The following is a 22,377-nucleotide window of genomic DNA, read 5'->3' as shown; positions in this document are numbered from 1 at the left end:
GTGTCTACCCAGTGCTCTTGGTGAATCTGAGGTAAGTCTGCAAGTTCTCTGCCATCCTTTTGTGAATATTTGCGTCTTATTCTTCTTCCGCTGAGCATGTGCTGAGCTCAAGGGCGTGTCACCAATGAACAGAACGCAGAGGAGGTGATGCTCTGAGACCCTTGAAGGTCGGGTCATAAAAATGACATGCTGCCTTCACTCAGAAGACACCAGCCACCACGCTGTGAGGAAGCACGAGTGTCAGAGTGTCACAGATGCCACACGAGGGCGTTCTGGCTGGTATCTCCCAGTAGACCCTCAGCCAGCCGAGACAATCACATACATTGTAGCCATGGCTGATCTTGAACTCCCCATCTTCCCACCTCCACCTGCTGAGTGCTGGGGTCACAGGCGTGTGCCACGGCACCCAGTAACTTTTTCTTTTTTCTTCATGCCATTAATTATGAACAGGGAGACGACAAATGAAGTTGAGTCATGATCTCTACTCACGTATGCACCAAGTCTACGCTGCATGTCTAGTTCTAGACTCAAGTGTGACTGCAGGCTCCAGGGACACCTGGGAAGAAGCTTAGAGCTCTTTTGGCAAAGCGGAGCTCAGGTGAGAGTCACCCAAGGAACTCTCAAAATTACTGATACCTGGGCTCGAGCCATCGGAATGCTGAGAAATTGGTTGGGACTGGGTCGGTACCCAGAATCTAGGAACATGTGAGAATGATGCTCCCATGAGGGTGAAATTTGGCCTGACCAGTGACATGCTATGCTCCTGTATCCCTCCCGAGTACTTTACTATTTTTATTATTATTACTGAATGCATGCCTGTATGTGCACCAAATGTGTGGATCTGCTGCCTCCAGAGGCCAGAAGAAAGCACCAGATCCCCTGACACTGCAATTACAGGTGATTGGGTTGTGAGCCGTCATGTGGGTGCTGGGAATCGAACCTGGGTCTCCTGAAACAGAAGCCGGTGCTCTTGACCACTGAGCCAACTCTCCAGCCCCTTTTGGGGTTCTTAAGAAGAACTTGAGAGAATCCTCTGCGGATCTGGTGTCTGTCTGAATTGAGCGCAGGATGCTCAGAGAACAGATGCACCATTCCTCGATCCAAACAGAATCTAATCCATTTTATAGTAAGGTGCTGAGACAGCTTCTGGTTCGGGCTCTTGCATTCAATTACCTTTCTGCAAAGTGTCCCTGTAGTTTGTCCATTATTGAGTTAAGTGGGAAATATCTCTATAAAAAATAACTACCCTTTACCAGACACATGGTACAGGGCAGTTGCTTTATGCCTCCCCTGAGCCTTGCAAGGCAAGTACAGCTGACACCAGCTTCCAGACAAGCCACCTAAGAGTCACCGGTGCTGTGGGTACCAGCTTGTCTGAGTTGCACAGCTGGGATTGAGCTCCAGAGTTTCCCTTTTCTCCCTCACTGTCCTATAGCTGAGGGTGTGCAGCCAAGGAGCTAGGTTCGCAGCCTCAGTCTGCCCCGGGGTCTTCCTAAGGGAGAAGCCTCTGTGAAGGTGAGGTGCAGCCCCCCACGGCCCGCTGTGTGTGTCAGGGGAAGCCCCAACACTGAGGCAGTCTGGACAGTTGTCACCTGTTCTTAGCAGGAGTCCCAGGATCCCGAAAGAACAGGGTACTTGGAAATATGTGGAGTGAGAGGTTAGGAGTGGAGTTACTTTAGTTGATGGACTCCTTCTTCTTAGGGATTTGGGAAAGGCAGCTGAGAATACTGCCTTACCTGGAGAAGCTTGGCTGTAGGCGCCCAGGATCTTCATGTGTCTTTGCAATTGGAGTTCCTTCTCAGGTACTTACTTCCTGGGCAGCCTGGCCTGGCCTCCAGGGATCCAGAACAGGCAGGACACATTGTGTTTGACTCCAGAGGACACTACCGGCTACTGTCCCCTGAGGAGGAGGACCACCTCATACAGTAATAGATGCCAGCAGGGGTCAGACTTAGAACGGACCCGGTCTTGTCTACCTGTCATTTAACAGGTCTACGTTAGGAGCAAAGCGATGACCAGCGATGGAAGGAGCGATGTCACTGTTGGAAGTGCCTTTACAAAGCTCCCTTAGCTCTTGCTTCATAGATGAGAGTTGAAGCTCAGCATAGTAGGTTTGCGCAGACTGGTAGGGTAGGGAGCCAGGCATCGAGGGGCACACCTGTTTCAGCACTTGGAGGCAGGTTGAAGTTCAAGGACATTCTCAGCTGCCTAGCAAGTTCAGAGCCATCCTGGATGGCGTGAGACCAAGTCTCAAGAAGCAAACAAAGGCCAGTGAGATAGCTAGCCTGATTCCTTACGTTCAGTCCCTGGGATTCACGTGGCAGAGGGTGAGAATTAACTTCACAAGTTGTTCTCTGACTTCTTATGCACACCTGCCCACCACTAGTAAATAAAATCTAATAAAAACAAAAACAAACAAACAAACAAACAAACAAGAAGTAAAACCTATACCAAAAACAAGCCTAGAAATGTTAGTGGTGGGACTCAGACTGGGACTCTGGCTCAGTCTACCTCCCCTAAGGTGTTCATTAGCAGCAGAGAGGTTGGCCCTAGGGGAACCCTTGAGAGCTCAGCAGGAGCAATGGACAAAGAGGGTTTGTTTCAGGTGTGGCTGAGCTGGGTGACGGGAGAGGACGGGGTGTCAGATCCCCTAGAGCTAGAGCTACAAATAGTTGTGAACTCTCCAGTTGTTGCTGGAAACTAAACCCAGGTCCTCTGCGAAAGCAGCAAGTGCTCTTAGCTGCTGAGCCACCTCTCTAGCTCCAGAAGTGTGTGTTTTAGCCACAGTTCCAATTCTTAGTCCATCACTGTGGGGAAGTCACCCTGGAAGGAGGTTGAGGGAATTGGTCATGTCGCACCTATCATCGAGAACAGAGAGCTATGAGTGTGTGCATGTATGTTCGTGCTCTGCTCAGTTTCTCCACTTACATAGTTCAGTATCCCCTGCCTAGGGAATGGTGCTGCTCACAGTGGGTGGGTCTTTCCACTTTAATTAAGGTAATTAAGACAACCCGCCACAGACATGCCCATAGGCCAACGTGATCTAAACAATTGACACTTCCTTCCCAGATGAATCTATACCGTGTCAAGCCAACAATCAGAACTAGCAATCACAGCCCCACCCCTTGTCAAGTTGACACCCAGACACATCACTCTCAAGTCACAACTTTACATCCTTTGTCTCCAAAGTTTTATGTTTATCTCATAGTGCAAAATACAGTCCAACTTTAAAAGTCTATAGTCTTTAAATTTCCAGTTCGTTACAAATCCAAAATCTTTTAACTGTGAGATCCTATAAAAAAAAAAATCACACACTTTCAATACACAGTAACACATTCTTATTTCCAGGGCACAGCAAGGAATAATCACACCAACAAGACATGAAAAGGGAAAACACCAAATTCAGCAACTCTGTGTTCATCATCTGAGGCTTGTCCTGTCACTGGCTGGGCTCCAAAGGCTTGGGCAACCCTAGCCCTCTAGCCCTGCTCCATATAGCTTACACAGCTTCTCTCTAAGGCCTAGCCTCCACTCCATACCTACAGCTTTCCTTAGAGGACAGCCTTTCATCTCTGGCATCCTCAGGGCTGGGGTCTCCCCTGCAACTTAGGCTTTATCGTCACAGCTTCACGTAATGGCTTTGCAGACCCTCTCCACGGAGACTTCAACCCTGCCACACATTGCCTGGCCTCAGCTGCTCTCCATGAGCCACTCAGTCTTGCACCTCTTATGCCTAAAAAACCAGTACCACATGGACAATGCCTACAACATCGTCAGATTCTACCGATAGCTCAAGATGTAGCCCCTCAGATCAGCATCTGTGTTCTCATTCCAGGGGGACTCTCCCCTAAGTGGTTGCTTCTGGGGAGCAGGGAACCCCTTTAGATTTTTTTTACTTTAAGTGAATTTGGATGTTCAAAAGAGAGGTATAGGATTTTGCCCATATGCTTTTTCCCATCCTTCCAGAGCAGCACAGGATGTCTCCACACAGATACACTGATCTCTCTATCGGTTACAGCTGCTTCTTCAGCACCAACCTGAGTACAGCCAGGATGAGAATGCTCATATGTTTGAATACTCGGTTCTGAGTTGTTAGAACTATTTGGGAAGGATTAGGTGGTGTGGCCTTGTTAGAGGAGGTGGGCCACTAAGAGCGTGCTTTGAAGTTTCAAAAGATTTATGCCATTCCCTGCTTTCTCTCTCTCTCTCTCCCTTCTTCCCTCCCTCCCTCCATTCTTCCCTTCTTTCCACCCCCTCTGTGCCTCCTACTTGCTTACTAAGATGTAAGGTCTCAGCTGTTCTTGCTACCATGCCTTCACTCTGCCATCATGGACTCTAACCCTCTGAAACCATAAGCACCAAAGTAAACATTTTTCTTTTACAAGTTTCCTTGGTCACAGTATTTTATCACAGCAGTAGGAAGTAACTAAGATATTATCCCACCTTGAATTTTTTTTTTCTGCCAGACAAATCAGCCCACCTCCTTCAAGCTGGCACCCTCAGGACATAGGTGGAATGCAGATAGAGTCTTGGCCACAGTGTCACAGGAGTGACCCCATCCCAATCCCCTACAGAATCCTGTTATTGAAGCCACATGCACGTCTGCTGTCTATGCTTTTCTTTGTGTTCTTATCTCCCACGCTCCTGTAAGAATGGCCAATTAAGCTCTGATCAAGACATGCAATAACTTTTTTTCCCCCACACATACACACACATAAAAAAGCTTCCACAAAACAGTTCCAAAGGCTTAAACAACCCCACTTTGGGCACCAATTTATGTTTTAGTTTAGTTTCTGTTGCCGTGATGCAATACCCAGACAAAAGCTACATCTAGGAGAGGAATGGTTTACTTTATAGTTCGCTGTTCCTGACTACAGACCATCCCTGGGTGGAAGGAACAGAGGAAGGAGCCCAAGGGAGTCAGGAACAGAGGGCACTGACTATGTGCATGTTCACTTCTTTGCTTGCTCTTCTCATACAGTTCATCATCTCCTGCCTAGGGAATGGTGCCGCCCACAGTGGAAAGGTCTCTCAGGTAATTACCATAATCCCGCCTCTGGGACCAGCTTGGTCTAGGCAATTCTTCAATGGGATTCTCTTTCCAGACAGATGACTCTCCATTTCATGAGGTTGACGATTGAAACTATCACAGTTTCTCCTGTACCCAGCTCTTCCCTGGCCTTTGTGGGATCAGTTTGTGGTTTAAGTCCCTCCTCATTCCAGAGTCCTTTTAGTGAATAAACTTCATCAAGAACAATGACTACCACCTACTGATGCTCACCTAGCACTATGGGAGGCAGTCCTGTGATGACAATTTTATTATCTTGAGGTCTGGAGTCCTCATAGCACCTAGAAGAAGGTATTCTCAGCATCTCTTTCTACACTGGAGAATACAGAAGTTAGAAGAAGACTGCAATAAGCCCAAGTTCCCAGACTTGCTAGATGTGGCAGAGAAACAGAATTTGAACACAGAACAGCTAAGCACTTAAAAAAAAATCATTGTGTTTTACTGGCTTCCCAGGATGCCCTTCCCCAGTGTGCTGACCTCTGCCTTTATTGTGTCTCTGCAATGAAGGTACAGGAGGCCTGAGGGAAGCAGTTGACTTCAGCAGGCTTGGCAGGATGGGGTGGTTGGTGGTGGGGCACTGGGTGGGAGGCAGCCCTTCAGTTGTGCCGAGGAAGGGAAGGCAGTTTCGGGTGGCTCCTCTCCCAGTACCCAGTAATTATCTAGTTTGCATGGTGTTCTGCAGTCAGGGAAGGCTTCCTGAGAACAGGGCAGAGTGCCCAGGCAGGCAAATGGGTGGCATATGCGCTCCAGCCCAACACACAATGGGCTTGTGATCGTACATCTGCACACAGAGAAATAACAGTCTATCACTGCAGCATGCAGAGAATAATCGCAGTATGTGAGGCTGGGCCTCGAGACTGTGTGTATCCCTTCTCTCTGGGAACATGAGTTTGCTGGCCAATCCCCTCTCAGGGTCAGGGCGGCAGGTGGCAACAGGCCCTAGGTGACCCCTTCAAAGAAACTTTGATACTCTGGTTCTGTCTTTAGTTATTCCCTTACAACTGCATGGGAGAGACACTGGAACAGGGAATGGGATAACTGAGTCAGTCCCTGGAGATGAGAAAGAAGGAAGGTAGCTGGCCTGTTCCTGCCTGGCAGGTTATGTCCAAGACCATATGATCAAGTTCCTGGGTTTTAGTCAACTGAATCAGGGCAAAAACGACATCTTGAAAGTGTTTGGTGTGTAAAGTCACAGCGTCTTCAAGTTGCGCACACTCCAGAAAAATCTCTAGGCTTCTTACACACGGTGGCTAGACTTTGCCCTACAATTGCTCTTCTGCATGATCTCGGAGAATCTACATTTCTGGCGAGCTCGAGGTGGCCTTTTGGCTGGTACAAGACTGCACTTTGAGAATTAATGAGCTGAAGTTTAATTTTCAAGCGGGCACAAATCGGCAGGGAAGATTCTTCATCATGTAAAGGTGCTTGAGGCCAAGCCTGATGACCTGAGTTTGATCCCTGGGACCTACATAGGAGGAGGAGAGAAATGACTCACACAGGCTCATAGACACACACACACACACACACAAACAAATAAATAGTTAAAAATTGGGGAGGCAAAGGGCTGGGGGAGATGGCTCAGTGGTTAAGAATACTGGCTGCTCTTCCAGAGGACCTGGGTTCAATTCCCAGCCACCACGTGGTGGGTCACAGCTAGTTCCAGGAGATTTGACGCCCTCTTCTGGCCTCCACAGGGACCAAGTCTGCATGCGGTGCTCAGACACACATGCTGACAAAAAGCACATAAAATAAAAACAAATACATCTTTAAAAGGGGGTGGGTCAAGACTATGGACTGAATCAATAAGATACATTTCTGTAAATAATTTTATTTAACTTCTTAATGAATGAACTAGTGAGTTATTAAAAGGTGGTAAATTTAAAGAGACATATATAGTGCCAAGGAGATGGCTTAGTCGTTAAAGCACTTGCCTGAGCAGCGTGAGGACCTGAGTTCAGTCCCCAGAAGCCATGTGAAAAGTATGACATGTGCTCTCAGGCCTGGGATGTGGAGCTGGGCAGATCCCCAAGGCTCACTGGCCCGACAGCCTAAATGTGATTGTGAGTTCTAGGCCAGCTTGAGGACTTGTGTCAAAAACCACGAGAGATAACAGCTAAAGATGACCGCCGAGGTTGTCTTTGGTCTTCTCCATGAACCTGCACACATGTGAACATGCCTAAGAGAGGTAGAGAGATAAAGATGAGAGAGTGAGATGAAGTTGCCAGTGATCAATGGGTTAGTCTCCTATGACCTGAAGTGGGGTTATCCTTTTTAAAGGCGCACGTGTGCCTACTGAGCGAGATTCACTTGCATGGTGCTGGGGTTCGGCCCCACGGACTCCTGTCTTAAAAGCTTGATCCTCGCAGTGATACTAGAAGGAGCTGGTGGGACTTTTAAGAGGCAAGCTCTGCTTCGAGGTTCTTATGACATTAGGGGCGTGTCCTCAAAGGACACCACGGGGCCCTTACCTCCCCCTTGCTTCCTCTTCATGAACTGAGCAGCTCGTCTCTGCCACGATCCATGACATGCTGCCCGCTAAAGGTCCAAAAGCAAAAGGCCAACCAATCAACACCTGCAACCTGCCAAAGTGTGAGCCGAAATAACCCTTTTTGTAAGTCACTTACCTCCAGTATTTCATTATATTACTGCCATTTTCTCATCTGGATTATTGGAGCAAGGGAGGAGATGAGAATCAGGTTCTGTGTGGCTGGCAGGGATGGGCAGTGCAGGAGGGGACTGGAAGGCTCGGCAGAGGTGGTTAGAGCCAGAGGTATCAAACGTCAGAGAGCCCCCTGGACAAGGGCAGTTTCCAGGAAGCAATCACGTCTTCCCTTCATCCTTCAGCAGCTGAGGATCCCTGTGAAGACAGGTGAGGCTAGAGCATCTCAAAGGATTCAACCCTGCTCAGTTGCACCGGGTTCTCAGTTGCGGTTTGAGAAGCTCTTCCATTCAGTGAGACTTTGTAGGGATACAAGGGATACAAGAAACAATGATGTTTCTTCTCCCAAGGCCATCTAGTGGCTGTTGGATAAAAGACATTCAAATAGAAATTTTTAGTTATTTTCAGGCCAGTAAATTATTTCTCTTCCTGGTCACCAACGTGACTTACTGGTTGTGTGGCCTCAGCATCTTGACTGATCAGTAGCCACTGGGTGTTTTTAGCTTTCCAAAGCAATATGCTTAGTGATGTTGGTGACGAAAAAATATCTCAAAATCTTATAATGCTTGCCATTTTTCAAAGCATTTTCTCTAGACACTGTCTCAATAAATTAATATTCTTGTTATTTTTTTGCTTATTACAACATCCTAGCAATGTTTCCTCAATAAGAGATCTCCCCATTGAAAATGGGTTTATCATTGAGAGAGATTGAAACCTGGATTGCTTGAGGGCTAGTCCATGTAAAGGACAGAAAAAAAAAATTAAGACTGCACAGATAGAGTTGTATTCAAATTAATCTTTGAAATGGATAAGCTGATTTAGAAAACATACAGAATTCAAAAGGCCATAAAGAATAAGACAATTTAGAAGGAGGAGGAAGAGGAGAAATTCAGAAGGTATGTATTAAAAGAATTAAAACTTACTATAAAGCTGTACTGGCAGGAGACTGTGGCGTTCCTCTCCTTGCCTGCTTTAAGCGTTTGTGTAGTCCTGGGGCCCTAGGATTGGAGTGTGTAAGAAGCTGAGGTTGCAGACACATCTATGGAATCTCTTCGTTGTCTAAGCCTCCTGGAGTGTACATTATCACAGGACCTGTTCATGTCAGTCATCACTAGTGATGTAAGGACTATGACCAGAGGATGCGGTTGGAAGATCCTACCTTCTGTCTCCAGGCTGGTTCTCCTCAGCAGTGTGCGGGTTGCCAAGCTGTACCGCCTCAGGTGTTGCCGCCTTACACCCTCGGGAGGCTTAGAGGCACCAGCTGAGAGCAGTCCCTTGAAGAGCAAGTCTGTAGATCACGGATGGGGGTGGCAGGAGTAGATGTCCTCACTCTGGTGAGTCTCTAAGGCTGGAGTTACAGGTCTCTGGTGCTGAGGCAAAACCGAGTCCCCCTTTCTGCAGCAGCTGGTCAAGTCTTGGAGGCTGACTCCAGCCAGATCCCCGTGGGCAGCGGAAACTCAGGTGGGGAGCCAGTCTGTAGAGGTCTTCCTTTTTCCTTTGTTGAGGTCTGGTGGTTTTCTGCAGTGCAGCCCGTACAACAGCGTCACTTATGGAGAGTCAGCTGGGCCCTGACTGGCTACGGACACACAATACAATGAGGGCAGTTAGGGAAGAGTTTACCATCAGTTCCAGCTGCCCTAGGGGCACTTGCTGCAGGCTGTCACTGGCTGCATTTGCTGTCTGGGAGCTCTGGCTAGCAAAGCCCAGGCTTCCCTGTATCCTAGTCTCCCTTGCCACCAAGGCTTGAGTCAGGTGGGAACCACACCGCAGGCCTCTTCTATCCTCAACCAAAGACCACACCGAATACCAACTAAGCACTCTGTCTTCCGAAGTCTTATGTGTTGTAGGTTTGGTCACCAGCCTGTCGCATTATTGGGAGGTGGTGAAACCTTGAGGAGATAGGCACACTGGTACCTCAGCCCTTTCCTCTTTCTCCTCCTCAGTCTCCAGGAGGTGAAGAGGCAGCATCACCACGAGCTCCACCATGATGTACTGTGCTACCGCAGGCCGGAAGCAACAGAGCCAAATGACCATGGAACGAGCCAGAATAAAACTTCTTTTTACTTTAAGTTGTTTATCTCAGGTGTTTTGCCACAGTGACGAAAAGCTATCGTAACTGTGACGTTCTAAACTGCAATGGCTCTCAGTGAAAAGAGATAGTCTGTTTTAGGATTACTGTTGCTGTGATGAGACATCATGTCCAAAAGCAACTCGGGGAGGAAAGGGTTCGTTTTACTCATTGTTCCATATAACTATGAGGTGCTTAGCAAGGCTCAAAGAGATAGCCATCCACTTCCTGGCTCTGCCTGACTGCCCTTGCAGCCTTGCCTTCAGCCACACTCTCCGAACCTACGGATACACCTTTAGTTCCTCAGGCGACTTCGAGTCTTAGAGTCTGGGCATTTGTTTAGCTCCCTGCCTGCTCCATTCTTCCTCTTCCCTTTCCTTCCTTGGGCAACTCCCATTTAACAGCTGCCACAAATTCTTTGAGCCCCCGTTGCTCCCAACCTCTAAATGCTCCGCACCTTTATTCAATATCTGCCCTTCCAGCATCACGAGAGAGATGGAGGGCTGCCGGTGTGATGTACCAGCGTGGAACCTGCTCCTAGAACTGTCCCCGGAACCGGGTAAGCCCTCAGTCAACAGTGTCTGAACCTATTAACATCTAAGGGAATGCATAGATTAGTAACACATGTCTGGGACGCTGATTCGGTGGCATCAGACTCATCAAGTCTTACCTGACTCTACCTTTGACAAGGATCGCCAGTTTACGATGCATTTGGTTTCGTGTCTGAAATTCTGGGAAGGGCTGGGCTAGTGCATTTCCATCGTCACCCAAACCTGTCCTCCTTGTCCAAATGCTTGTCAGACTGGATGAGAGAATGTGTCTGGAACAGGACCAGCCCTTCCCCACCCCTGGAAAGAAAACCGGCGTGGACTAGCAGTGTCATCACTGTAGGTAAGAACCAGACAAACCCATTCTAACTGGCCATTTACTCCCCAAACCAGAGGTTTGGTCTTGCTGGTTGCTCCCAGCAGGAAGTCCCCTGGCGGGTGAATTCACAAGTGATCGCTGAAGGCTGCCACCCCTTAGAGTGTGGTTTTCAACCTTCCTAATGCTGCAACTCTTTAACACAGTTCTTCACGTTGTGGTGAAACCCCAAACATAAAATTATTTTTGTGCTACTTCATGACCAATTTTGTTACTGTTATGGATTGTAATGTGTCTGGTGACCCCCACTCCCGTGAAGAGGTCGTTCAACCCCACCCCCAAAGAGGTCACAGCCCACAGGTTGAGAACCCCTGTCCTAGAGGCTTCACTTGCTCCCAGTTCTGATATTGGGATAGTGGCTCTGTGCTGATATTACATAATGGGCCACTTATGTTCACTAATTTTTTATTTTTTTTATTTTTTGGTTCAAATAGTTTTTTGTTATAATAAAAGAATCTCTGGTATTGAAAAATTAGAAAAAGAAGGTACAGGTAAGAGGTGAAATAAAAATGAGGTGCTCTTAGTCCGCGAAATTCAGGGCTTATATGTCCTATAAGCAGGAAAGCACAGAGTTTTAGGGCCCACAGAACGCCTTAATTTATCTTTCTTTTTTTTTTTCTTTAAAGAATTTCATTTGTTTTCTTTTTTTAAATGGTTTATTTATTTATATTTTATGTGCATTGGTGTTTTGCCTGCATGTATGTCTGGGTGAAGCTGTTGGATCTCCTACAACTGGAGTTACAGACAGTTGTGAGCTGCCACGTGGGTGCTGGGAATTGAACCCGGGTCTTGAGGAAAAACAGTCAGCACTCTTAGCCACTGAGCCATCTCTCCAGTCCCTCTTAAGATCTCTTAAACGCAGAGAAAATGGATGATGATATTGACGTAGGATAGCGGCTCCAGCAAGGTGCAGCACGTTGCACAGGCTCCGGGAATGGCTGTATTCCTTAAGCCTGGTTCTTCTCATCTTCGTGAAGTAGAATTCTCAACTTTTCTTCACTGAGGGAGGGGCTCACAAAGGCAAGCGTGCCTAATGCTCATAAAAGTTGTAACGTGGCTCTGTGAAACCAGTTTTAGAGATCTGGTGTTTTTATGACTCTCATTTCCCAGTCTGTATATAGCACTCCCTTAGTACACATGATCATATTTATATCATTTTAACAAAGATGAGATTGCACTTGTAGTTTTATGCTTTTTAACTGTACAATATATTCTCATGCCTTCTTATATTAACAAATGTGCTTAGATTTTAAAATTGCATTCATCTATCTATCTATCTATCTATCTATCTATTTTGGTGTGTGTGTGTGTGTGTGTGTGTGTGCACATAACTGTGCTGCATATTAGAGGTCAAAGGACAACTTGAGGGAGTCTGTTCCTTCCTTCCACCCTGTGGGTCCTTGGTGTCAGGCTTGGTGGCAGACAGTTTCACCTCTGGGTGCACTTTATTTTTTTTAAATGTTTTATTTCTCATCATACAAGTAACACATTCAGCCTCATTCATGATGCCCTCATGTTGTCCCAGTGACTGCACGTGTTATAATTCACCTAGCTAACTACTTTTTGGTGTTTCCAGGCTCTTGCTATGACACAGGTGTTATACTCACCTGGACCCTGTGCTAGTAAAATCAGCGCTTGGTCCATCACCATCTCCTTAGCCCAAGTTTCTAGATGTGCCATTTTGAAAACTGATACTGAAGGAGTTAAGTTGACGGCATCGCTTGAAGAAGCTTCTCTGGCATGTTGACTGTCCTGAGCTAAGGACACTTGAAAAGCAGCAGGCTTGAGAAGAGCGTCTGCTTTCTCACTCAAAGAAGAGGAAACCCTTGTGTGGAAAAGGCCCTCCCTTTCCCAGAAGGAGAGGAACATTCTTACCATGAAGGGTAGGAGGCCAGGGTGTGTGTGTGGGGTGGGGAGAAAATTGTCCTTTTTTGTTTATTTTTAATTTTTCAGACATGATGTTTCATTGACCTAGGGCCACTAACCAGGCACAGCTGGCTAGCCAGCAAACATGGCTAGCCATCAAGCTTAAGCAATCCTCCTGCCTCTGCCTCCCCAGCACTGGAATTACAAATAGGCCACCATCCTGGGCTTTGTCTCTGTGGGTTCTGAGAATCAAACTCAGGTCTTCAGGCTTCTCCAGCAGGCACTTCTCCTCTGGGCCTGACAATTAAATGCACGCAAAACGTAGGCACAGAAAAGCATGCAAGACTCATTTCATTTATTGCCGGGTCAAGTTTTACACAGCGAGGGCCTCGGTCGTGTGGAAATGTCACCTCCTGCTTCAAGAAACAAAAGGAAGTTTTGAGGAAGCTTCCTTGTTTGGCTCTGCACTTGCCTCTGACTCAAAATAGTCACTGCCGCCAGATGGCCTGCCTTGATGCAGCATGTTCTTAATGCCTTCTGTGGGAAAGAGCACTAGGAAATGATGTCTGATTTTTGAGGGGAAACCTTGTGTTTTCTCAGGCTTTTGTCTTGGGTTTGTTTTAACTGCACCTGCATTTCTTGCAGGTTATCACAAAGAAACTTCCTTTGGAGACTCACCACAATCTTTCAACTCAAGTCTTGCCCTCCCTGCCTCCCCTCCCCCTGGGGAAATGTTTGCAAACTCAGCCTTTGTTAGCCCACCGACATTGTTCCCCCCCAACATTGATTGAAGTAGTCATTTCCTTTGGGAAGCCTTTGCCATGGAAACAAACTTGGAGCTTGGATTTGAGTGTCTGAGAGAGGAGGTGGCCTGGAGTGCTTCAGCTTCTAATGGCTCCCAGCCTTTTGTCATAGAGCTGTGGAAGTTAGGATTCGTAGGACAGGGCAAAGGAGCATGTTCCTTCTGGCTTGGCAGATGGTAAGAGGAAAGGCAAAACCGAGTCAGGGCACAGCTGGGCTGCCTGGGTCTTCAGGCCTCCCTCTGCTACTGCAAGCTGACTGTTCTGAGACTCAGCTTCTGCCTCTGAAGAATGGGAGGACAGCGCCATTTACCTTCCGAGATTGTTGTAATTACAAACCAGCACACTAAAGGCCACGTACAGATGGTTCGCAGCCAATGAGGCTTGTAGGTTAGTGGATAGTTAGGTCCAGGCGAATGTTTTCCCAGGGAACCACATATGGTCTATAGATCCAACTTGGTGAACATCTAGTGTCTGCGTAGTTCATTCAAGTTGTTATATGGCAAAATACCAAAATCCTGGGTAATGTATGAAGAACATAAGTTTAATTTTTGTGCTGTGATTGTAGAGAAGGTGTCGACCGTGGGGGGAGGTAGGAAAGGGGTACACAGGAACATACGTTATTTCTGAAATTACTCCAGAGGTTACGAAGCACCTGGAAGAGGTTGATTTGATTCTTTGAGTAAAGACATTTTCAGGAGGCCGTGAGCTTCCTGAAGCTAAGGGCCATTGCCATTTTCTCCTTGGCACTGATCACAATGTCTGGTAGATGCTAGGCTTCCAGCACTTTCCTGCTCAATGAACAAAGGGAAAAGAGTTGGGATCCTGCAGGTGGCCACCAAGAGCCTAAGCAGGAAAAGAGAGGTAAATTGGTCCTGCCTTTGGGGATGGGGACACAAAGGCAAAGGGGTTCCAACTTTTGGTGGAACTCTAATAAACAAACACAAATGCACCATCCTTGGGCAAATTAGGGAAGAGGTTGAGTCTAGTATGTGGGTTGTTGTGGAAGGGGCTCTGGCGACAGGAGCAGGAAGGAAAGAGGACCCCTAAAGTACAGAATTCAGTGTATGCGACTTAGCGGCACAGAACCAGAGAGGACCACACAACCGTGGGCTGATCCCTGTCCGGAAGATCTTGGAGCCAGATGGCTGTTGCAATGAATGTCAGCCATCTTTTCTCACTCTCTAGTGTCAAACGAGACAACAGCTGCTTTAAAGCAGGATATAGGCCAAGGAACGCTGGAATGTTGCTGCTGGAAAAGAATAATTTTGGTGCCCCACAAAGGAACACACTAACAAAATGAAGTAATTTGGCCCAGTGATTTTTTTTTTTTTCAAACAAAAGTGTGCTAGAATGCAAACTGAGCTGGTGAGTAACACACTTGGCCAAAATGGCCTCTGTCTTTCATCCATATATATATTTATAATACATGTAAAGTCCGAATACATACATATATACATACATATATAACATGTATGTATATATGTATGTATGTCTTGGGACTTTACATATATTTATAATCTAGCATATATAAAGTCCCAAATGTATACATACTTTATAGTATATTATAAATATATAGTGCAAGCAATTGGTAGGACCAGACATACACTATGTACTATAGAGTACAGTGTCCAGATTTTAAAAATCTACCAGTATTTATTAGGTACCAATTATATGTAAATCAATATGGTATACGAGAACAGAGTTACACTGTCTGTGGCTTCAAAGAACCAAGTGTCTATTCGGAGAGCAAAGACACATACATGTAAAAGATCCACTTGCTTCTTTGAGCTTTAGAACGTTTGTCATATGCCCACCCTCCCTGGTAAGATGCTATGTATATGGAAGCAAAGCATTGGATTGCGAATATTTGACCCATTTTGAAATTCTAAAGAAAAGCTTGTGGTGCTGTGTATGGTATACACAGAGGACGTGAGCCAGGGCTTGTGAGTAGCTCTGGAAAATGCTTTCAGAGTTTAGGGGTCCTGCCCAGGAATTGTCACCTGCCTGATGAATTGCTGTTCTTCAAACCAGAGCCTCTGTCTTTCTCAGAGCTGCAAATAGAGCAAACAACCTCTTGATTCCTTGCACATTTCACATGGTAAGCAGAATTGTCAGCATCAGCCCTAGGAGATACTGACCAGTCTGTCACTCCAGGTGGTCTGACTTGACTCCTAAGTTTGGCCACTAGGTGCCAGCAAAATAGATAGTGTGAAAAATGATTTCTATAAAGGTTAGCCCAACAAAGGCCCATATTTTTCTGATCCCCCTTTTCCTTTGTGCCAGTTGCATCAGATTGGGAAGTCAAGTTTGAACCAATGGGGTGAGGAATAGTCAACAGCCACATCAGGGATGAAAGATGGAGGCCATTTTGGCCAAGTATGCTGCTCACCAGCCCAGTTTCAGCTAATCTAGGTTTCAGAGTGGCAAGGAAGAAGGACAGCAAGTGCCCTCCCAAGCCCCCTTGACAGGCCCCAAGCAAGAGTCCAGGACATAATGGATATGAGGCCCCAGATGCCACCAAGTCTCAATTACTTTCTCCACGCCCTCCTGTCTGCATTGCCTGCCAGTCTTTCTGCTTTCTCCACCTGCCTTCTTCTCTTCTAGACCTTTCTTTACTCACTTTGAAGCCCCAGTCTTCTTGGTCAGCTACAAGGAAGAAGGTGACCTGCGACTTGGCTGGCAGCAAACAGAGAGAGAGGGGACAGCTAGGAGGTCACACAAGGCCCCGTCAGCAAGCTGGGAGAGGGAGTGAGGGTGCGGGTGCCTCCCCCTCAGCCTACCCCATCACCCTTTAGACCACCCTGTTCCTGGGCAAGGGTGTCAGAGCCTGATCTCTTCCAATCTGCCACTTTGGCATCACGACCATTTTGAGCTAAAGGCACTCTAAAAACAACAGATGCAAGCAGGGCATTCTCAGCTCTGTCTCTTTCTGTAAGCAGGAGAAAAACAAAAAACAAAAAACAAAAAACAAAAACCCTCTCATGTGTTAGAGTGCTCCCTCAGCAGCAGAAAAGAAGCTGTCTGTGAATCACCCAGAAAACTGCTTGTTCACAGAATGGGTAGTGGCTTTAAAAAAAAAAAAAAGTATCTCTTACTCTACCCTAATGGTTCTCAACCTTCTTAATGCTGCGCTGCTTTATACAAGTTCTCATACTGTGGTGATCCCCCATCCATAAAATTATTTTCATTGCTACTTCATAACTATAAGTTTGCCACTGTTATGAATCACAATGCAAATATCTGATAGGTAGGACATCTGAAAGGGTCTGGGCACCCCTAAAGGGGTCGAGATCCACAGGTTGAGAATAGCTGCTCTATCCTCTTGATCCAGTTTTGAGGTGCTGCCCCCTCAGCTCTGGTGTTTGCAATACCAGCGCAACACGGGTTGTTTTAGAGTTTCACTGTCTAAATGGTACCAAGACCCTCACGGCGCCAGGGTGTTGGTTATTGCCCAGTCCTGAGCTGTCCTTTGATCTTGTCCCTATAGGCAGTTATGGAGGCCACTCTGCCGCTTCATGTCAGAGTCCTCTGAGCCCAGGAGGACCCCAGACACACAGGCACCCAGGAGTCTGCTGTGGGCATCCTGGAACTTTGCCCCAGAACAGGATACAGCCCTTTTGCGACCCACCTTTTTTCTTTTCTTTTTGTTGTTGTTCTCTTATCCAATTCCAACCTAGGATCTTTTGGTCTAGATTACTTATCTTTCCTAGATTAATTGGATTCTCTCTCCTGCTTCTCCACTCTTTGCATGCGTGTGGACCCTAGGGCTTGGAACCTGGGAGCTCTTGCAGGCTAGAGGACGGAACGCGGAGCCCAACATCTGCTTAAAAGGCACAGAAAGCAAAAACAGGGAATGTACTAAAAAGAAGTGAGCTCACTCCTCAGGACTTGTCAGGTGACACATTGCCCGGTGTTCAGCAAAGGACCATTAGAGAATAAACAAGTGAGCAGGGGAATGAGGAAAGCAGGACCCCTGGCTCAGAAGTGGTCCAGTCCCAGCCACTGGCTGACCTCCCTCCAATGACCTCATCCCTTGAGGAAGGAGAGATGAGATCATGCCTGGGACCCTTTCCAGCCCCAACACTCTGGATTTTGCATCTGCAAAATAGAAAGAATAATAATGCCGGTCCTCTGCTAAACTTGGGCAGGGAGGAAGACCCAGGGTGTTCAAGCTCTGTGCGCACCATTGCAGCCCAAAGCATTCCTTTCTGTCAGGAGCTGCCCCAGTCACCAGAGAAGACTGCTGGGGGAACCCCGGGCTGGGTTTTCTCTGCCTGCAACAAGGAGATTCACTGGGTCCCCAGAGCCTCAGCTGCTTCCCAGTGTGGGAGAGAAAAGATGGTGCCTGTGGACCGCAGCTGTAAGTGGATTTCAGCAAGGAGAGGGCTGATGCGGATTCAGCCTGATGAGGCGGCTGAGTGAGGGTTTCCAGCTGAGGGCCTCAAATAATTCTGGGGTAAACTGTGTTTTTGGATGCCTCCAATTGAAGAAATGGTGTGTCGTCTTCCTGGGATGAACCAATTCTTGTCTTCCAGTGCAAGCATCTTCTGGAATCACAGTAGTTGTTTTTGTGAAGACAGTAGAATTAAGTCACATGAGTGAGTTGGGAAGGGTTTGATTGTTACCCGAAGCCACTGCTGTGGTCTGTCTGGAAGACAGTGATGTCTCCTGTCCTGGTCCCTAGAGGCTGACACCATGGGGTCCATCAATTCTCAATTAGCACCCTTGGTCTATGTGGGTTTGGTCCATGATGGCAGGAAAGGGAAGAGACCAGAACACTCATTTATATTCCTTTTACCTGAACTGCCTTACTGATGGTTTCCTCTGTTTCAACCCCCCAGCTCCCACCAGGAGCTTCAGACCCTCCCACTTGGGCTGGAGTCTCCATTTCTCCCCTTGTCCTTCACCTTAGGGGACTCTAGCTACTGTCCTGTTATCCCCATGGCTTCCCCTGGGTGACTTACTCTTGATGAGCTTTGTTGCCACTCTCTCTCTCTCTCTCCTCTCCCTCTTTTTTGAGGAAGGAATTAAAACACTTTAATTAAAATATCATGAGTTAATAAAGTGTGTAGAAACTGAAAATTTACCAACTACTTAAACCCTGGAAGCGCTGACTGTTCTGAAACTATCCAGATGGATTATGGGTGGTGGTGAAGAGCAGAAAGGGATGATGGAGAAATCTGCACTGTTCTAGCTGCTGCCATGCCACCTGTCTCCAAGGAAAGCCTGAGTTTGGTTAGATACTGGGCCAGACAAATGCTGGCAGCAGATCCAGTGATAGAACCTGCCTATCAGCAGATCCTTCCAATGTGTTTGCAGTATTCATCTGCACCCCAGACATCTGGCAGAGCTCCTTGATTTTGGCGCCAATCAAATAATTTAGGATGGCAAGTTCACGAGAAGTAATTTGAGCGCACGCATCCAAAACTTGTCCAATAGCCTTTCACCTCTGGAGAGCTGGATTCAGTGCCAGTGAATCCATCATTGCCATGGGCTATGGGAAAATGAGACTGTTGCATTTTCAACTGGTGCAGCTTGGTCGAATCTGGCTGTGGCATGGCATGCTGCCCTTGAATGGTATAGGCCTCTAGAGGTGGTCGGTGGTCGCTCCGGGTCAGGGTTGAGGAGGTGTGGAGAAAGCTCACGCTGTCACTGCCTGTGCTATCCCTGTCCTGACCAACTGGAGAGAGGTTGACCCTGCAACCACCCTTTCCAATAAGAGAGCCACACTGACTGTCAGGGGTCACCAGCCGTAAGGTAACCAGGGCTCTGCTGGCAGCCGTGCTATTGGCCACAGAGCTGCTTATGTCCTCCTCTTCCACTTTCTCGGTGATCGTAGCAAAGTCATTGAAGATGGCATTAGACAGTCCAGCCAAAGCGACAATTCTCTCAGGACAGTTCCCTTCTGACATACTAACAGGTGTACACTCCTCTCAAGCATCTTCTTAACAGCTTTTCCTTTCTTTCTGATGATACTACCAGCTTCCTTTCCACACATAGGCAGCCTGATGGTGACATGTAACCCACCTTCAATCACATTGGTGTCCATGTCTCGCTGGACTCAGAGCGGTCATGTGTTTGTCCACTGGAGGCCTGAGTCCACTGAGAGGAAAAGGGGAGCCTGCAGGAAGGGGATAGGATATAGGTAGATGACAACAGGCGGGGACAGGAAGGTAAGGGACGGAGGATTTGGGTGGAGGAAGGAGGAGAGGCTACAGCTCCTCTGGCTGCTGCCGCTGCTGGTCTGAGTGCCAGTTCTTTCTTTCTTTCTTTCTTTCTTTCTTTCTTTCTTTCTTTCTTTCTTTCTTTCTTTCTTTTAAGATTATGTTCAAGTTTATGTATGCATGTATCTGCGTGGGAGTATTGCGTGGGAGTGTAGTTGCCTGTGGAGGTGGAGAGGGCAGCAGCAAACGTCATGGGTTGGAGCAGTTGTGAGCTGCCTAGTGTGGATGCCTTTAAAGTCAGTTGTGGGTGAATGCCGTTGGAATTCAAAGGAGAACAAAGCATAAGCGCTGTACGACAACACATTTTCAAACTAAGGTGATTTTTTTGGAGGAAGATGAAACCATGACATTAAGCAGACACAAATATGTCAAGGATCTTATTTTTGTTATTGTGGCTGAAAACTGTTAAGACGTCAGAAGCAGTTCAAGAGAGACATCAGAAATTCACAGGGAATTTGGTCACAATGAAATTAATTCCCAAATAGAGACACCTGTTAATTTACAATGGGGTTACATCTTGATGCATCCATCACAGGTTGAAAATGCATTCATCATAGCTCGCCTGCAAGCATCACGGCTCACCCCAGCCTGCCTGCTGAGATATTTCCATCATCCTACGGTATAGCGCAGTCATCAACACAAAGGGTACTTTCTAATAAGCAACTGGACACCCTGCAGTTTAATGAACGGCAGCTGCTAACACTGGTCCTGAAAATGAAAAGGCAGAATGGCTGTGTGGGCATAGGGCATAGAGATGAATGCTTTGTGGACAAGACAGGATGCAAAAGCATATGTCACAGTGTCCTAGCTTCAAACACGATGATCAAAAGCAACCCAGAGGACAGTGTTTATTTCCGCTATCACTTCCAGGTCATAGTCCACCGTGGAAGAAAGTTGGGGCAGGAACTCAAGGCAGGAACCTGGAGCAGAAACCATGAAGGAAGGCTACTTAATGGCTGGCTTGCTAGCTCATGTTCAGTTAACTGTTTACACAGGCCAGGTCCACCTACTCAGGCATAGTACCTGCTGCCCATAGTAGGCTGGGCACTTCCACAGCAATCAGCATTAAAGAAAATGCCCCATCGACATGCCCACAGGCCATCCTGATGGAGACAATTCTTCAGTTGAGGTTCCCTCATCCCAGGTATGGTAGGATACCCACTTTGGCTGTTATGGTTGAGTGCTTGATTACCCAACTGGTGGAACTGTTTGGGAAGGATTAGAAGTGTGGCCTTGTTGGAGACGTTTCAAAGTTAGCTTTTTCTCTGTCTCTGTCTCACTCTCTTTCTCCCTCTCCACCTCCTACCTGCAAATAGGGATGCAAGCTCGCAGCCATTTCTCTGGCTCCACACCTGCCTGCTTGCTGCCATGCTTCCCACCATGAAGGTAACGGACTCACTCCCTGGAACTCAATAAGCCCTTTCTTCTATAAGTTTGCCTTGGTCGTGGTGTCTCTTCACACCAATAGAGCAGGACACCAGGTGACTCCGGGTTGTGCTAAATTGAAAACTAAGCAGGGCACACACACACTCTCCAAATACCGTCGGCAGCACAGCATGCTGCGGTGTTAACTGCTTTCTTCACATGGTCTCTCAGCTCATGTTGCGGCCCAGCATCGTGAGAGAGATCATCTTCCTGCAGAATGCAAGCCCGAGAAAAGACGACGCTTCAACATTTGAAGTCTGGTTTCTGGTGAACAAAGGTTGCTCTCACACCATTGGTGATGTTAAAAATCTGACGGTTAGAATCTGGGAGTGCCGTCCGGCTGGCAGAATTGTCCCGAGTTCCTGCCCCAACTAACATGCACAAAGCTGGGGGTTTCACTCCTGAGCACCCCATAAGCCAGGTGTGATGGTGTGTAGCTGCAATTCTAGCACCTGGGAGAGAGGAGAATCAGGAGTTTGAGGTCACTCTTGGATACGTAGTGAGTCTGAGGCTACGTGGACCAGGCTTGGGTAGCCTGGGCTACCCTATCTTAAAAATTAAAAAAAAAAAAAAATCATAAGTTGAACCAGTGTTAAGTGTGAAATGGACAGTAAAAAATTGTCCGACCTCTTGGGGGGGACAGAAAAGAAAGTCAGTTGAACCTCCCCAGGACAGAATTAATATGAATGCCTTGGGAAAAAAAAAAATGACCTGAACTGCTCTGAGTTGTTTATAGTTACTGAATTTATAAAACAGCTCAAAGGCAATGAAAGCCCCAGAGCACAGTGGAATAGCCTGGAAACGTTAATGCTATTTTCCAAGGGAAACCAGAATCTCCCTACACCAGGTTTGCCAAGCACTTAATACTTGCAGGCACACCGGGGCTGATAATCTACTTCGGGATTTAATACACGGATTTAATTCCCCTCCGGCTTGATGGGACGATTTCTTCCCGGTGACATAGACATACTTAGAAATTGAGACCCCTTGTAAAGTTTTCCTCTCGGGGAAAACCAGAAGTTTCCACCGTCTTTGACAAAGCCACATCCGACAGCTTCATTTTATAGGACAGAAAACGAAGAATACGATTTGGCCGTGAGCTAGTCCTGGGCCTGCCGCTTGTTCATTGATCCCTGGTTAGAAGGTTGGCTGGGGCTGAGGCGGCGGAGGTGTTCCTCTTTGGCTCTGTTTGGCCGCACAGAGGGCCTCTCTGAACTGGCGGAAGCAGGCTGTGACAGATGGCTTTCATCTCTCGTGCTCTGGAAACCCGCTCCCCCCACCCACCCCCCGAACTCGGTAATTGGATGCCGGGAGTTGTAAGCAAACAGGGATCTATATTA

At 47.2% G+C, this 22,377-nt stretch overlaps 1 long non-coding RNA gene and 1 pseudogene across 1 annotated transcript; one reads left to right on the top strand and one right to left on the bottom strand.

Annotated features, from left to right (window-relative positions):
* The first annotated feature begins 456 nt into the window (after positions 1–456).
* On the top strand, positions 457–10,804 carry LOC132655448 (uncharacterized). The gene is made up of 3 exons (XR_009593259.1): positions 457–598; positions 10,278–10,354; positions 10,597–10,804. It is a non-coding gene; the product is annotated as an uncharacterized LOC132655448 (long non-coding RNA).
* A 7,722-nt stretch (positions 10,805–18,526) lies between these two features.
* LOC110558500 (poly(rC)-binding protein 2-like) lies at positions 18,527–19,437 on the bottom strand (annotated as a pseudogene).
* Between the last annotated feature and the right edge of the window lie 2,940 nt (positions 19,438–22,377).

Source organism: Meriones unguiculatus, chromosome 7, assembly GCF_030254825.1.
Source record: "Meriones unguiculatus strain TT.TT164.6M chromosome 7, Bangor_MerUng_6.1, whole genome shotgun sequence".
Lineage (NCBI taxonomy): Eukaryota > Metazoa > Chordata > Mammalia > Rodentia > Muridae > Meriones > Meriones unguiculatus.
This window is presented reverse-complemented; position numbering and strand designations above follow the sequence as displayed.